Source organism: Cupressus sempervirens, chromosome 5, assembly GCF_028749045.1.
Source record: "Cupressus sempervirens isolate cs-2001-9-10 chromosome 5, ASM2874904v1, whole genome shotgun sequence".
Lineage (NCBI taxonomy): Eukaryota > Viridiplantae > Streptophyta > Pinopsida > Cupressales > Cupressaceae > Cupressus > Cupressus sempervirens.
Genome location: NC_143122.1, coordinates 345,624,997 through 345,642,595, shown reverse-complemented (window position 1 = coordinate 345,642,595; position 17,599 = coordinate 345,624,997). Strand labels below are relative to the sequence as shown.

General features: G+C 35.9%; 1 pseudogene; it reads right to left on the bottom strand.

The window, feature by feature from the left end:
* Positions 1–7,951: 7,951 nt before the first annotated feature.
* Positions 7,952–10,663, bottom strand: LOC149556114 (coniferyl alcohol acyltransferase-like; annotated as a pseudogene).
* Positions 10,664–17,599: the final 6,936 nt, after the last annotated feature.

Genomic DNA, 17,599 nt, shown 5'->3' with positions numbered 1-17,599 from the left:
GAAGAGAAAACATCAGAGGTACAAAGGATTGCTAACATGCAACTAGAAATAGTGAATCAAGTGATGATTTCCAATCATGAATTCAATGGAAAGGACATTGAGATAACAACCCTAAAGTTATAGAATGAACAAATAGGGATGATTTAAAGAATATATTGAAGAGTTCTACTATGGAAACACATTATGCACAAATATAGTATTGGTGAGAGCTGATGAAATTGATTAGGGAGATATGGTAGCAATAGGGGAGAAGCAAATTGACACATCTAGTGTACCCTTAGAGGTAAAAATTACAAAGAAATAGACTACAAGCACTAGATAGCAAGGTGTTGTTAGAACACTAGTTACATTACCTCTAGTGCTATTTATTTCTCACAAGAAATCCTTACTTACAATTGAGAAGGTTGGAACAAAAATTAGATTAGGCCAGGGATTAAGTTCTCCACCTACATCATAGACACAAGGTAAAGAGAAGAGAGAGGATAGTTAGATTGACAAACCTGAAGAATTGAAGGTGACTACTACTCTAGAGGAACAAATTTCTATCTAGACTTTGATTACTTTACCAGATTCTATAACTTCTACTAGTAGTCAAGTTCTTCAAAGACTGAGCACTCATGCTACACCATTGTATATATCTAAGCCAAGTGCAAAAACATCAAGGAGCTTAGAAGAGATATCTTATGGAGATGTGAGCGTCAATAATGTGATTGAACTTCCAAAGTCTGATTGTACAAGAATCGGCATTGAGAATATGAGCATTCTATAGGATGCTCTACACAAGAAGAAACAACAAGAGCTTCTAAGAAGGGAGCACAAGCAGAAGAAAGTTCTTAATGAAATAAAAGACATATTTCTTGATGCTTTTAGCCTCCCAAGCCCTAATCAAGAGAAACCTATTCTTGAGCAACTGGTAAATATTGTTGAGAAGATCAGTGGTGAAGACCTAGATGTAAACACCAAACTATTGGAATGGTTTGCAAGAAAGTTTTACTCTAAAGTTCTTAAACTAATTTCTAGTGCTATTGCACTAAGATAGATTGACTTAGCAACCAAGATGGAGGATGTGAAAAAAGGTGTTGGAGAATATCTTTTCTCTATACACAAAGCTTTGTGATCTAAATTGATTCACACAAGAAGTACAGAGGGCTATTGACCAGTTGCAAGGAGATCTAAAATCCACAAGAACAAAATTAAAATGACCTCCTAGTCAAAGCTAGACTCATTTTTAGAGATTACTTTCTACTCATGGTTAGCTAGTAGCATTACATTCAAAGATACAAATATAAGGGCTACCTTGATTAGTATCTAGTCCATGTTGATCCCACACATGGAAGTATTGCATAAGGAACTAGTCTTTACTAAAACATTGATGAAGAAAGATAATCAACTTTCTCCACATAATGGCTTAGTTGACCTTGCTTTCTAGCTAGATATTCAATACTAGTCTCTAGAGGTAACATGCAATTATGAGGATGAAACATTGAAAATAATTATGAAGGTCTACAAATCATTTTTGGAAAAACAAACTATAAGTGTACCACCCATGACATAGGTTAAAAAAAGGGGGGATCTAGTATGGTAGCTATGAAGAGGATAATGAGCAAATGGGGAACACAATTTTGAGATAAAAATAAGCGATAACAGTAGTACATCACATTTACTCTACAGGAATTATATAGAATCCAACACCAACAAGGAACACTCAACTCAAGGGGAGTTATAAAATTTTGGAGAGTCATTAGTTGTACAAAATTTTGAAATTTTGAAATTTTGTATGTGACACAGATTATCTGAGTCATGCACATAATTGCATGATAAAGTATTTTTTCCACTCATTTCAAAGTGGGAGATTGTTGATCTCATTTTTGTTTTGACAAGGCAGTGACCCAACACTTAAGTCATTACTTAACATAACTCTATATGTGTCGAATATGTAGTGTATGCCAAGCAATATACATAGTTAGTGCCAAGCACCAGTATGTGTCGAGAACCAGTATGTGCCAAATCACTCAAGTGTCAAGAAAGTCATAAATGCTGAGTGTTTCATATGCTGAGTAAAATAGTGTATGCTAAGTCATTCATAAACTAAGTTACAACATTAAGGATATAGTGAATGCCAAGCATGAGAGCTTTCAAGTGTTGAGTAAATAGTTTTGGGCATAGTTATTTGTAATGGCACAAACTCCTATGTAAATCATTTTTGCGCTGGCTTAAGGATAGTTTTACAATTCTAGAAGATATATATGCAAGTATATTGAGAATCCCTATGCACTACATGCAACCAATCTGATTAAGGAATGTTTTGAGAAGAAAAATGGGTGAGTCAAAATTGTTGATTCCTACCTAACCCTAGTTCACCTAAGTTTTCTTAAGGAGGAAAAACCCTAATGATATTTTATGTGTGGATGAGAAGGGTCAATACTAAGTATAGCTAAGGAGGTTGTGAGAGGAATGAATTGCAAAATCAATTAGAGAGAACGAAGCATAGTGCTTAAACAATAAAAGAGATACATCTCATTAGGAGGATCAAGTACACATCTAGAAAGAGGAGATTTGATATCTACCAAAGAGGTTCTAACTATAAGATCAAGATTGAAATATTCTAATAGGTGAATCAATGAAAATCACTTAATCAAGTAGTCCTAGCAGGCTTTTGTAAGTTATTATCAATTGAAGTTCTCTAAAAAGGAACACTTTTAGTAGGGTATTAAAATCCTTAACAAGGTAAGATTTAATAGTCTTTGTAAGCCTTTAACAGGGTAGACCTTTCACAAGGTGTTAGAATTCTTTAGAATAACTGAGAGGGGGGGGGGGGGGGGGGGTGAATCAGTTATTCAAGGTCCAAATGCCCTATTAATACCTTTTTAATGAATCCATACCCTTTTCATCTATTCAAACTTAAATCAGTCATATAGGCAAATTACTGTAAATTAACATGCAAAGATAAAACATTCAAGATCAACACATGACACAATGATTTACGTGGAAACCCAATTTGGGAAAAACCTCCAGTAACATGCTACTTGATTCTCACTCTTCTGAAGTGATGCCCTGTTAAAGGCTTACAACACACTGTTAAATGTGACCTTGTTAGAGGATTTCACCAAACTGTTAGGAATGGGCCTGGTTAAAGGTCTTTAGAACATTCACTTGGAATGTCACCCTATTAAAGGATTTATCTAATGGCTATTAAACCAACCTAAGTCCATAGGATTTATCTTACTATTACAATTGCTAGAAATTAACGATAATGGTCTTTTGATCTGACATAACTTACAACATACTTTGCAGATTTTAGATCACTCTTTCAATTCAATTCTTATGCTTGGCTTCAATCACTTCAGCTCTGACTACTTGTCTCCCTCTCAAGCTTTGTCTCCTTGAGTCTTCTTACTCATTCTACCAATGCAATCATGCTTGTGGTCATCTATTTAAGCAAGGTTCTTGTGCTTTCTTCTCCTTAGCACATTCTACAGCACTTCATGCTTTTATGCTTGACCACGGCTCTCTCTCTCTCACTATCTCCCTCTTTTCCACACTTTAATTATTAACTTATGTCTTCTTATATAGAAGTCAAATTTTCCTTTTGTTGCTCAATTTTTCCTTTCCAATTTTAGAGTTTCAAAATGGATTTGGTAGGATACAATGTATCTACCCTATATCTTGTTCTCTTCTAGAAACTTTGCTAGTTGTATCTTTAAAAAAAATGTTTTACATGGTGTTCTGTGCCACCAACTCATCATTCTTATCTTCCTTTTAATTCATAGATTTCTAGATAACAACTTTGTCAGCTTAGATCTGACGAATCTTTGATTTTTAAAATAATGCAGCAACTCGGCATTATTGAGTTGCTGGTGCTTGGCACCATTGTGTTACTTGGCATTATTGAGTTACTGGTGCTTGGCACCTCTGTGTTACTCAGAACTTGATTCTACTCGGCACTTAGTTTTGCTCTACACTTGATTCTACTCGGCACTTGATTTTGCTCAGCACTTGGTTTTGCTCGGCACTTGATTCTGCTCGGCACCTAAACTTGCTCGGCACTTTAACTAGGGAAATTTTCTCAGCTCTTACTAGCTTGCTCGGCTCCTTCACTCTAATGAACTTAGTTTGAACTTTACAAAAGACTTAGCTAAAACCTTTGATATGTTTCAGTGTGCTCATTCTTTGTATATGTCATCCAATACACTCTTTTATCAATGACTTAACTGATCCTTGTACTTCATTACAACATCATAACTTCAACCTTTCTCTAGGTGTTCTAGTTACATCTTATTGATTGCCTCCACCTTGACAATCAACTAATTGATAGTATTTGGATCACTAAAGCAATTGTCATCACTCCAAGTAGCAAGTTTGACATCAATGACAAAACAATGATTGAGGACATTCTTTACCAGTTCCATAAATTATTTCAACAACTTTTCTTATGATCATTTCAATCATTTCCAACACAAGGTAGATCATAGTTTATGATCAAACAATTGTGACCCTCATTGGATACACTTTACAACTACAGTAGTGAAGATTTGTGGGCATCATGACCACTTCATTTTTACCTTCTCATTGGAGGGTTTTTGGGTAACAAATTTATTGTGTTGTGTTATCTGTTTCATGCTATGGATGAACATGTGTAGCTAGCTATATCAATTTATATGATAAATTGTGAGATAGATGTGTCATGAATGTTTCATAGTTAAAGTTTTGAAGTACTGATTCCACCCCTCCCTCTAAGAGTTTACTTTCCCATTGTTAATTCCAACAAGTATGCTACATAGGAATAAAATCCCTTTATCTCAAATTGGCCCACATCCTATTCAATCAATCACTAAAACCTTAAAGAATAAATCTTATGATATTATCTCATAACATCTTTTCTAGAGTGTATGATAGTGAATAACACTTTAAAATGACCTCTATGTTTAGAAATGATTTAAAAATCCACCTTGTTATCTTCTTTTGTGTGAACCCATCTTTTCAATAGATACAAAAAATTAACTTGAAATGTTCAATAGAGTCATTATTATTATGTAACACATTAAGACTAATAAGTCCTTTACCTTTATCTATGTTATTCCTATGAACAAATACTTATAGTTCCTTCTAGAGTGTTGATTTCTCAATACCCAACATGTTCCAAACAACCCAATATTATAGCAATTATGAAATCTTTAGCTTCCACCTATGATAGTTGTGTGGAGTGAGAAACTAAGTCCTATGGTATACCATGAATTTAATTGATGCAAAAATGAATTATGTGAAAGAAATATCTAAGAATAGACAAAAAACTTAATTTTATAATTCCCAAACATTAAATTTGACAAGAGAATCAATAGAAGATACTTTCTAATTCAAGCTAGTTAAAAATAACATAAACTATTATAAAAATATTTATAAGGTATCTCCACTATACTAGAGATCATCAAAGTATCGTTATTGTGACCTATCTAATTTTAAAAAAATGGACTTTGTATATAAACTTATCTCAGCCTGAAATATTTTGTTTTAGGCACTTTCAAAAATAATTGAAACTCTTGGTCACACCAAATGACCACAAAAAACAACTAAGAACCAAAACATTATGATTTTTTCTATTAGTAAAAATGTACATCTCCAAAATGCCTCTACTAATGCACTCACCACATCATATAGTCAATCCTTTGGCAAACACAATAACTAAAGAATGTGTGAGAGATTCAATACTAGCATGATCATTTCTCACCACAGAGAATAAGAGGAGTGTGATTTAAAAAGCATTAATAATCCCTTTGCACTGGTGATATAGGACTATAAGGAAAATTTCCTTTAAGAAATCAAAGCTTAAATACAACTGCCAACATAATTTCAAGAATTGAATGCATAAGTGGTAAACCTCAACAAAGATTATTAAAGCCAAGACTTTAGAGTTTTATGCTAAGCAAAAATGTCAACCATTGAGTGGAAGGTAGCTAAATATTTTGTAAAAGATGGACCTTGAATTTCCTATTCTCTAATGCCATTAACAAAAAGACTATAGGGACTAGTTAAGAATTCCATGTGCTAATACAACCCACATTGAATGAATCTAGGCCATTAGCTAATTGACTAGAAGCTTGACCACAAAAATACTAAAAATATATTTTAATAATTTCTAAGAAAAAATAAGACATGTTGCATCACAATTGTTTCATTAAAATATTACTAAATATAAATTAAAAAATTAAGTGTTACATAAAAAAATCTTAAAATATTTCTTGACATTTTAGAAAATCATTTATAGCAAAAATGTTTTATAAATCACTAGCTCTTGTCATCCTAGTATTCTACTGGATTAATTCTTAAATTTCTTAACAATTTTTTTTTTTTTAAAGGAATTTTTCAAAGACCCACTTTGTACCAAAAAGAGGGACACAAACTATTGAGGGATAACCTACGTATGGCAACATTAAACAACCCTTCATCATTTTCGATCTTTATGAATTTGGGCTTTGTTCCTTTCCTATTACAAATGTCATGTCTTTTATAAAAACTAATATTTACCATTATATAATCATTTTATCAATTTGCATTCTATTCACTTGTAATGCACTTTAATTGTTGTATTTGTTGTGCTTTTTATTAAATTTGTATATCAAGTAATCAATATAGACACACAAACTCCTTAGTAATGTATTACAAAGCTCTTAATTCATATAAGAGAAATTTTGTAAGTTATTATTTTGTTATATTTCGTGAGGGTGAAAATAATATTAAAAATGTTTATGTTTTATTTGCTTCATTCAACAAATTTCAAGTATGATTATCAACCAAAACATAACAATTGTAAAGTTCAACAAATATTTTGTTGTGTGGGACTAGACTTCCATAGGATATATTGAACACCTAAAATTATATAGGCAGATAGGTAGATAGGGCCTCCCACCCTACAGGGCTAACATGTTCAATGTATTGAGTTTGATAATAGACAATTATTTTAATTGTTGAATTCAAAACTTATTTGTTCCCTATTTGCTATATTGTAACAATGTTTTGTTATTAAAATTGTTCTAAATAAATCTAGGTGCAATTTTGTTCTCTTTCAAGCTCTTAGGTGTATGCATTTTTATAATCAATTTAATATAAGAAATTCCATGGTCTAATCTCAAGTTTCTTATGACCATGCTTCTTATAGGTGGTACTATATCTCTTGGTTACCTTCTACCCCATCCCATGAACATGGTGGTTCATCTTGAATAAACTATTTCCTTTATTTGCATAGAATAGTTCATTACCAATGTTCAAAAAATAAACGGTACTCCTTTTATTTGTAAGCATATTAATGACATGTTCATTGATATATTAGATAAGTATAATATAGGCGACTTCCCTCACGCTAATGCTTATCTTATTGCTCAACAATTTTATTTATTTTCTTTTCAAAAAATTTACAACTGACTCTCACTTTTATATATTTACATATTTTATTTAAAGTTGATACTACTTATCTCTCAAAATATCTCATTCTTTTTAAGATATTATATTACTGACAAAAACTAATAGTAAGCCATCATATTTTTGGAGTCCTATTTTTCCTTTATTTCATTAATAGAAGTTTAGTAACTAACTACTTTAAATAGTTTCATTAACTTACTACTTTAAATGATAATAATAAAGAAATAATAAACTAACCTATAAGCTTGAATGAAGAGGTTATTTAAGAATTTAATGATAGTTACTCAGCAGAGAATCTAAGATGGCTTACGTAGTGGGTGTGTCACACATTATGTGTCGATGACAAAAGATTGAAAAAAACCTCATCAGTACTCTACGATGATGGCATTTCCCATTAGCTAGTCTTAGAATCAAGTCACTATATTAGTTTCCTTAGCAGTAGTACAAAACAAGACTTTCGAATACATTGCTTTACCATCAAGTATTCCACTATGGAGAAAAGATGAAAGGTTACACCAAGTATTCCTCCTTGTTTATCCTACCAGAAGTTCATTTGGTTGGCCCTAACGAACAAAAAGTCAGGATAAGTTTCAATGGTATCCAAGAGCTTCCCGGCCATGTGCATGTAAACAACCATGTTCCCATCTGCCATGGGGCTCACCTGCAACATCACATACCCCGTTGTTCCCCCGAATGGAAAATACACACTTGAAAACACATTGGACTCCTACAAACCAAATCAAATTGATTCAATGGAATCCTCAGTCCCGATGACACCACCACAGCAGATCCTTTCTCCGCATAAACTCTTGCCAACATCGCTGCCGGACTCTTCTCCTCAACCCAATCAACGAAGGACTTGAAATACTCATTGTTTGCAGAACCACTTATAATGCTCCTTACAATTCCTGCAATCTTGTTCAATGGCTCCTCTAATATCTCCTCTGCGTAGGACTGAGGGAGACTCAAATGTGAACTCCCGTCTATTGGGATCCCAATTCTGGTGTTCTCAGAACAACTCAGAGCCTGCGCGCGAGCAAAGAGTTTCCAAATGTAAGAAGAAATTGCCTCCATCTTTGTTATGGGTAGAGAAAGGAAGTGCCATGTAATGGCTATCAATGGAATTAGCGCCGTTGGGAGGGTTGCAAGGATTGAAGAGTGAGCGCTCAAAGCATGGCGTAGTCATTGAAAACGGCACATCTTGTGCAGATTCAGTCCATGCTTGAAAGAAAATGCTGCTGCTTATTACATCTACTATTCTCTGATCAAAGCAACACCCCACTACCATTCCCCCGCACTTCATCCTCGTCCCCTAAAAGGAAATCATACCCATGAATTAGGTTAATATGCTCACCAATAACAATAGTAATTAAGTTTTTCAGCAAGTATATTTTATACAATCTATCGTAAACTGTTTGATGGATTTTATTTAATTTTCTACTATTCATCTATAATAGATGAAAGAGTTGGATCAGTTAATGCAAATATATCTAACATAATCAAATTCAGCAAATAACTTGTAATTGGATTTTTTTTCATTATTTTATGGAGAAAAGATGTAGTAATTGAGCGCCTAATTTCCCCTTCCCAAAACTCTATTTCGAACTCTTAATCACATTTTCTACCTCATCTTATTTGATGAATCTGATTCTTATAACTAAGGTTGGGGTCCACAATAACATGCTTTTTGTCAAAGTCAAAAATACAAGCAAGACCAATTGTCATGGAAAATGGAGGCTTGTCATCATCCAACTGATCTGACATCACATACTTGATTGTTGTAAGAATTAAAGAATACATTTCATTCAATTTTAGGTAGTCATCACGAGTAACTAGTAATCATATTTCTACAATTCATGATTTGATTTTGTTTTCTATTATTGATCAATAATAGATGAAAGAGTTTGATTTGTTAATGCAAATACATTTAACATAGTCAAATTCAGAAAACAACTTGTAATAAAATTCTTTTTTGTACGTTAGCTTATAGGAGAGAGGATCTAGTAATTGAGTGTCTTGCCCTTCTCAAAATTCTACTTGAAACCCTTAGGGCCTGTTTGGCAACGGGAATACAAGCGGAATAGGCATAGGTAAGTTCTTAAAATTTTGAATTCCTTGTTTGGATGCACCAAAATGGAATTAGAATACGAAGTAAAATAGGAATACATATTCCAATTTTGGCCCAAAAATAGGGTTTAACAATTCCACCCAAATAGGTGTTATTGGAATATGTATTCCTATTCCACTTTTATTTATTTTAGAAAACATAAATTTTGGGGTCTACAAATTCCTATGAAATATTGGCTGAACCAAACAGAGAATAGGAATACGTAGCCCTATTTTCTATTCCAGAATACATATTCCTATTCCCCTATTCCTATTCCCGTAGTAAAACAGGCCCTTAAATCACTTCCACTTCTCTATGTCTCCAAAATTCCAATTGAAACCCATAAATCACATCCAATTTTTTATGCGCTTCTTAAAATCTATTTAAAGCCCTTAAATCACATCCAATTTTCTACAGTGGAACTTCTTATAACCAAGGTTCATCACCCTAATAGCATACTTTTTGTGAAGGTACTCTAAATAGCCAAAAAAAGAAGCGAGACAAATGGTGATGCAAAATGAAGGTATCTGTTGTGACATCAGATGATTGTTTATAACTAAAAGATACATTCCACTCAATTTTCATTTTAGATAGTCATCATCATCACTAACTAGTGATACAAAGTTATAAAAAATATTAGCCATTAGATCAACAATAGCTATCGAAAACACAATCGTATATTAATCCATTCTCCCACATAACTAACCTGTACAACCATAACAGGAGCACAGTGACGTGATTCTCCTTGGAGAGGCTGCCTCATAGGAGTCATTTTGGCAGCACTAAAACTAGGCTGAGAAAAATAAAGATCCTTAATGGCAATGTCTGATTCAGCTTCAATGAATGGCACTTCTTGATAGCTGCACTCTATCTCTGGCTCACAATTATGGCTTATTATCTTCTGGCCACTGGATAAAATAATACCAATGTCTAAGAGAATGCCATCTTAATAGAGTTTGACAACTCTTGGTATGTCTTATCTTGCACTGCTTTGTGAACAAAGAAGTGGCCAGGACTAATGGCAGGAACAGTGAGATCTATGTTGGAGCCTCTGAGGGTGCAATCTTTTGTGGGTACAGGCAATTGCACTACAGAAGTTCGAATAATCTCAACCCTAAAATGCTTGAACAACTCTTCCTCCATGCTAATTATTGAGAACCACACTACTATAATATCAATATCAATAATTGAATTGAGAGGCTTGGGAAAAGGTGGAATAAAAGGGGTGTGAAAAATCAACTATTGCAGCCACTAATTATTAATCTCCTATCACAAATGATTATTAAACTGCTGAAAACAAATTTTCAGCTAATATCGAAAAATAACACAATTGCAACTTCACTTATAAAATACAAAAAGAAATGCGTAACACAATGAACACAATATTTTTGGACAAATTGTCCCTGGAAAAACCCCTAAGGGAAAACCAGTTCTATAGATGAGGAATTATATTAAACTTCAACAAATCAAGAGATACAAAATTCCTTGATACTCACTGGCAGAACTTCGACAACCTCCTAATTTCTCCCGCTGATATTCCCCACTGCTATCCCCACGCTAACACTGGGCCCTTGCTAACACTGCAAACTTTTCTCCAAAACTTCTTATCCAAATGACCCAATGACTCCTTTTTATACTACTCCTATTGGTAAACCAACGACTGAGATTAAATCAAACCAACAGCTGAGATTAAGACAACTCGATAGCCAATAATAGAATTGGTTGCAAGGTGTCCAAAAGGGAATCTCTAAAATTAGTAAATAATAACCATTTACTAATTCTTGGCAAGTGGACAAACAGCTGTCCAAACCACCCATAAATACTACTGCTATTCATAGATAAGGACGAACAGCTGTCCAACTAACAATAATTAACACTCCCTCTTAGCGAGGAAGCTTTTCTACAAGACACCCATCTTATCTCTGAAGAAGATAAATTTGGCCTTTCCCAAAGCCTTCATCAGAATGTCTGCTACCTGCTCATCTATAGGTATGTATTGTAGTCAAACAACTCCCCTTTGTACACAATCTCTGATGAAGTGATATCTGATATCTATATGTTTACACCTATCATGAAACACTGGATTCTCAGACAACTTGGTGCAACTTTGATTGTCACAATGTATCACAGTAGTCTCAACCTTCTGACCAAACAAGGCTACTAACAACTTTCGAAGCCATATAGCTTCACATGTCGCCATGCTAGCTGCTATGTATTCTACTTCTGTTGAACTTAGAGCCACAGATTTTTGCTTCTTGCTGAACCAATATACAACTCCTGATCCCAAGCTGAAACAACACCCTGAAGTGCTCCTTTTTTCCATTGTACTTCCTACCCAATCTACATCAGTATAGCCTATCAACCTGATATCTTCACCTCGAACATATCTGATCCCATACTTGACTGTACCACGCAACTAACGTAGCACATGCTTAGCCACTATCCAATGCATTCTCTTTGGTTCAACCATGAACCGACTAAGAGAGTTTACTGCAAATGCTATATCTGGCCTAGTGTTAGCCAAATACATAAGTGAACCAATCAACTGTCTATATAAAGTGGGATCTACATCTTTCTCCTTAGATGTATCTAGCTTCGTCCAATTCGTGATCATGGGTGTAGACATGGCTTTGCAATCCTCCATCCCAAATTTCTTCAAGATTTCAATGCAATATTTCCCTTGCCCAAGGAAAATCTCCCCATCTGTCTACCACACTTCCATGCCTAGAAAGTAGTGCATAAGTCCTAAATCCTTCATCTCAAACTCTTCTGCAAGGTTCCTCTTGCAGTCCACTATGAGCCCTAGTGAACCTGTAAGAAATAGGTCATCCACATAAAGAACAAGAATGAGAATCTCACCCCTAACCATCAAGTAGTAGAGGTTAGCATCTGCTTCACTCTTCACAAAGCCCATTTTCTGCAAATATGTATCAATGTACTCATACCACGCTCTAGGAGCCTGCTTGAGTCCGTACAATGCTTTCTTCAATCTACACACATGGGTCTCTTTGCTGTGTGCTACAAAGCCTTTTGGTTGTTCTATGTATACCTCCTCCTTCAACTCACCATTGAAGAATGTTGTCTTGACATCCATTTGATGGATTTGCCATCCCATCTGTTCTACAAGTGAGATTACAGCTCGTATAGAAGTATACCTGACAACTGGAGCAAATGTCTCCTCATAGTCTATTCCCTCCTTCTAAGAGAACCCCTTTGCCATGAACCTAGCCTTGTATTTCTCGATGCTACCATCTATACTGTGCTTTATCTTATAGATCCAGTGTGATCCAACTATGGCCCTATCTGTTGGTCTAGGTACTACCTCCCACACATCATTCTGCATTATTAAAAAATATTCCTCAACCATAGCATCTCGCCATACCTAATGTTTTGCAGCTTCCTGATAGCTAGAAGGCTCACTATCTACCAACTGACTAACTAATGCCACATAGTCATTGAACTTGGCTGGTTGTCTTTGCTATCTAGTACTCTTCCTAGGAGCTCCCACAAACTCCTGAGTATCCCTTTGTGTATCTGGAACCAGATGGTTCCTGCTGCCAACTGTAGAGGATGAAATGTCAACCTCTAAGTCTTCTAGATGCATTTCTTGTTGCACTTGTTGCTCCATACTCTGTGAATCTTCACTAACTGAGTCTACACTTGTACTGGTAATTGTACTTGAGCTTTGCTGCCCTTGACTTGGTCTTGGAGCTTCTGTTGGCTGCTCGCTCTGATCATCTGCTGGCAAATCTCTGCATCTCTTGAATGCCTTGTCCTCCATGAACTTGACATCCTGTCTGACAATAATTCTTTTAGTCCCTGGAATGAAAATCATGTATGCCTTTGAGGTCTCACTGTACCCAACAAAGTACCCCCTCTCTGCAGTCTGATCTAACTTTGTATGTGTATCTCCAGGAATATGACAATATGCCAAACTCTCGAATATCCTGAAGTAACTAACATTTGACTTCTTCCCTATGAAAGCCTCCTCTGGTGTCATCTTCCCTAGCACCTTGTGTGGAACTCTATTCTGAATGTAGATTGTTGTATTACATACCTCTGCCCATAAGTAACGGGGCATGTCCTATTCATGTAGCATAGCTCTTGCTGCCTCCGATATAGAACGGTTCTTCCTCTCAGCAACTCCATTCTACTGTGGATTGTAAGGAACAGTCCATTCTCTCTTGATTCCTTCTCTGGTGCAGAACTCTTGGAAGACATTTCCTTTATACTCGCCTCCATTGTCTGACCGAAGAACCTTTATCTTCTTTCATGTCGAGTTCTCCACAAGAGCCTTGAACTCTTGGAATCGACTGAAAACCTCATCCTTAGTATTCAAGAAGTATATCCAAGTCTTTCTAGAGAAATCATCAATAAAAGTAACATAGTACTCATATCCTCTAAGAGATTTCGTCGACATTGGTCCACAAACATCTGAATGTACTAGATCAAGAACACCCTTAGATCTGGTGCCACTCCTTGGAAAAGATTCTTTCACAAACTTCCCCAAGACACATCCCTTACATACATCGTCATGCTCTGTGCTCACCTTTGGAACACCTGTCACGGTCTCACGAAGCAATCTAAGTGCTCCATGATGAATATGGCCCATCCTCCTATGCCATAGCTCTCCATGATCTCTGGGATTACTGTTGCTCATAAGTGCCTTAGGAGTATCAAACTGCAATCTATAAAGATGACCATTCCTAACTCCAATAGTTATGGGTGATTTCCAATCCTTGTGCTTAATCAACACATGTGTCCCTCTAAAGAGTACATTATACCCCCTATCCTGAAGAACAGATACAGAAATCAAATTCATACCTAAGCCTGGCACATATAACACATCATGAAGTGGAATTATCTTTCCATTCTCCCTCTAAAACTGAATAGTCCCTTTCTCAACAGGGTTGAGTTTGGACAAGTTTCCCATAGAAATCTGGATGTTGGTGTCCTCCTCCTTGTAACTGGAGAAGTACTCTCTAACTCCTGTCATATGAAATGATGCCCCACTATCTATATACCAAACACACTGTGAGGTTGAGCTAACCATACAATCTATGAGTGTAACCTCATCTTCCATTCTACTGGAGAGTTCTTCTGCACTTGTTGAAGCTGCCACCTGCTTCTTACCCTTCTTCCTCTCTGGGAAATCACTGACATAGTGGCCAAACTCGTGACATCCAAAGCACTTGACCTTAGAAAGGTCCTTCTTCTTCTTTTCACTTTGTGAATTTGATCCTTTGCTAGATCCCTTCTTTGCTTTCCCTTTACCCGCTAGGGCAACATTCTCTTGTTCCACCTCATTTTTCTGACTCTTGTTGGCCCCATTGACAAGACTTAGTCTAAACTCCTCCTGAGTGAAATCGGTCCATAGTCGATCCCAACCTGGTAAAGTATCTCATCCACTGCCAACTTGAACAAAGACACTCCATTTTTTAGTAAACCCATTTAGGGCTATTCTCACTAGCTCATCATCACTAGGGCTATCTCCAACAACTGTTAACTCATCCTTGAGAAGTCTGAGCCTGGTGAGGTAACTTGTGATGTCTTCTCCCTAATTCATCCGAGTATTCTTTAGCTTCTCTATGAGAATCAACTTCCTGTTGGTGGTAGCATTCTGGTACAGATTTAGAATGGCATCCCACATCTTCTTTGATGTATCTAGCTCCGAGATATGTGGAACAATATGATCCTTGACACCATCAAGGATAATCCTCCTCGCTTTGGCATCGTCCTTCCTATATGCTGCAAGCTGTGTTGCATCTGTTGGTATAGGTACACCACTGGTAGCATAATCCTTGATACCATTCTCTTCTAACAATAAAGAAATTCTGGCCTTCCAGACACCAAAATTTGAGGCACCATCCAATCTATCCTGATCTCTCAAACCAGCTGAAGCTATTTCAAGGGTTTAAAGCAATAATAAATCTAAAGAGATCAAAATTTCTTTCCTAGGGAAAAACTCTTCTACCCTTAACAATGCTCTGATACCATGTGAAAAATCAACTATTGCAGTCATTGATTATTAATTTCCTATCACAAACAATTATTAAACCGCTGAAAACAAATTCCTAGCTAATATCAAAAAATAACACAACTACAACTTCACTTATAAAATACAAAAAGAAATGCGCAACACAATGAACACAATATTTTTGGAAAAATCATCCCTGGAAAAACCCCTAAGGGAAAACCAGTTCTACAGATGAGGAATTATATTAAACTACAAAAAATCAAGAGATACAAAATTCCTTGATAGTCACTGGCAGAACTTCGACAACTTCCTAATTTCTCCCGCTGATATTCCCCACTGCTATCCCCACACTAACACTACGCCCTTGCTAACACTGCAAGACTGTTTGCTAACACTGCAAACTTTTCTCCAAAACTTCTTATCCAAATGACCCAATGACCCTTTTTTATACTACTGTTGGTAAACCAACGACTGAGATTAAATCAAACCAATGGCTGAGATTAAGACAACTCGATAGCCAATAATAGAATTGGTTACAAGGTGTCCAAAAGGGAATCTCTAAAATTAGTAAATAATAACCATTTACTAATTCTTGGCAAGTGGAAAAATAGTTTTCCAAAACACCCATAAATACTACTGCTATTCATAGATAAGGACGAACAGCTATCCAAGCTACCCATAAATACTACTGCTATTTTCGGGTCAGAAATAACAGTTGTCCAACTAAAAATAATTAACAAGGGGAGGGATAAATACTTAGATGTTGGTCATATAAGTGATGATATGATAACAAAATATATATCATTGTGGAGGCAAAAATATCGCACAAGACATAAAAAGTTTCCAGTCATGTCCGAAAATGGGGAGAAAGGGGCAGTGAGAGATAGTGCGCACACTGTACTTCGTCGTCGCATTCCACCATTCATGATGCAATCTGTTAGGAAAGGGGTGAATGTGGATAGAGAAAGCGGTGCTAGAAAATTAGGATAGACCGACTTATCTACAGGAGTGACAATAGACTATTCAAAGGAAAGAGAAATGTCTAACAAGACTTTAGACCTTGACTTCCATTCGTTGTTGAAGTCTCTTTAAATATTACATGTAATTGTCTTTCTTAATACTTATAGTTATAGTTAGGTACAGTACAATTGTAATTATTTTTTTAAATTGATAATTAAAATTTATAATCAAAATCAAGAGGGATAGTGACAATGAGGAATTTTGTTGCACACTAGGGTTTCACCATGGCTTGGCACGCGATTGTCCCTGCTATACCACTGCTGATTGTGTCGATGCTGAGGCATGTTTCGAGCTAGGAAGGTGTAATTGCAGCAATCTAGGGTTTTAGAGGTTTTAACCTTGTATTGGAGAAACTTGGATGCAGATCAGCTGCCGTGAGAATTGTCTAGTTTATTTCAGTTTGTTTTTGGTTCTTGTTGCTTCTCTTTTCCTCGATCTGTGATTTATTTTTCCACGGTTATCTGAGTTTCCTATGGGGAGAGTCTGGCCCATGCTAGGAGTGGATGAGATCTCAATGCATGTGCTGCAACAAGGAGTCTGGAGCAGGCACAGAGATGCAGATATTCGTCAAAGCATGTATAATGAATAGTAACAGAGGAGGACTTTGTTCAATTCAATTTTAGGGTTACACAATTTATGCAGATAGCTGAGGAGCAAGATGCGGGGAGCAAGATTTCTTAGCAGAGGAGGGCATGGGTTTAGCAGAAGCAATAGAGGAGGTAGATTTTCATGGGCTTGGATGAATCATCGAGGGGATAGGTTCCACCAGCAACCTCTATCAAATGCATATTTTAATCGATTTAAGAGGATAGAGATCTTTGACATTTGCAAAGATTCCCAAGCTTCAGGTTCTTCATCCAATCATTGCCTTCTGATCCAACTGATCATCATTCGTCCAAATCAATTCCTGTAGAATGGCTACCATCATTCATTTCATCTCCTAATAACACAGCTATTACAAGACCTAAGTTTCTAAATTTTCCAAATAATATCCCCATTGGAAGGAAAATGCAAGTACACAATCCAACAAAGCAGCAAGGGTTGGATTCTTCTAGGTTGCCATGGCACAGATCTAAGGTTAT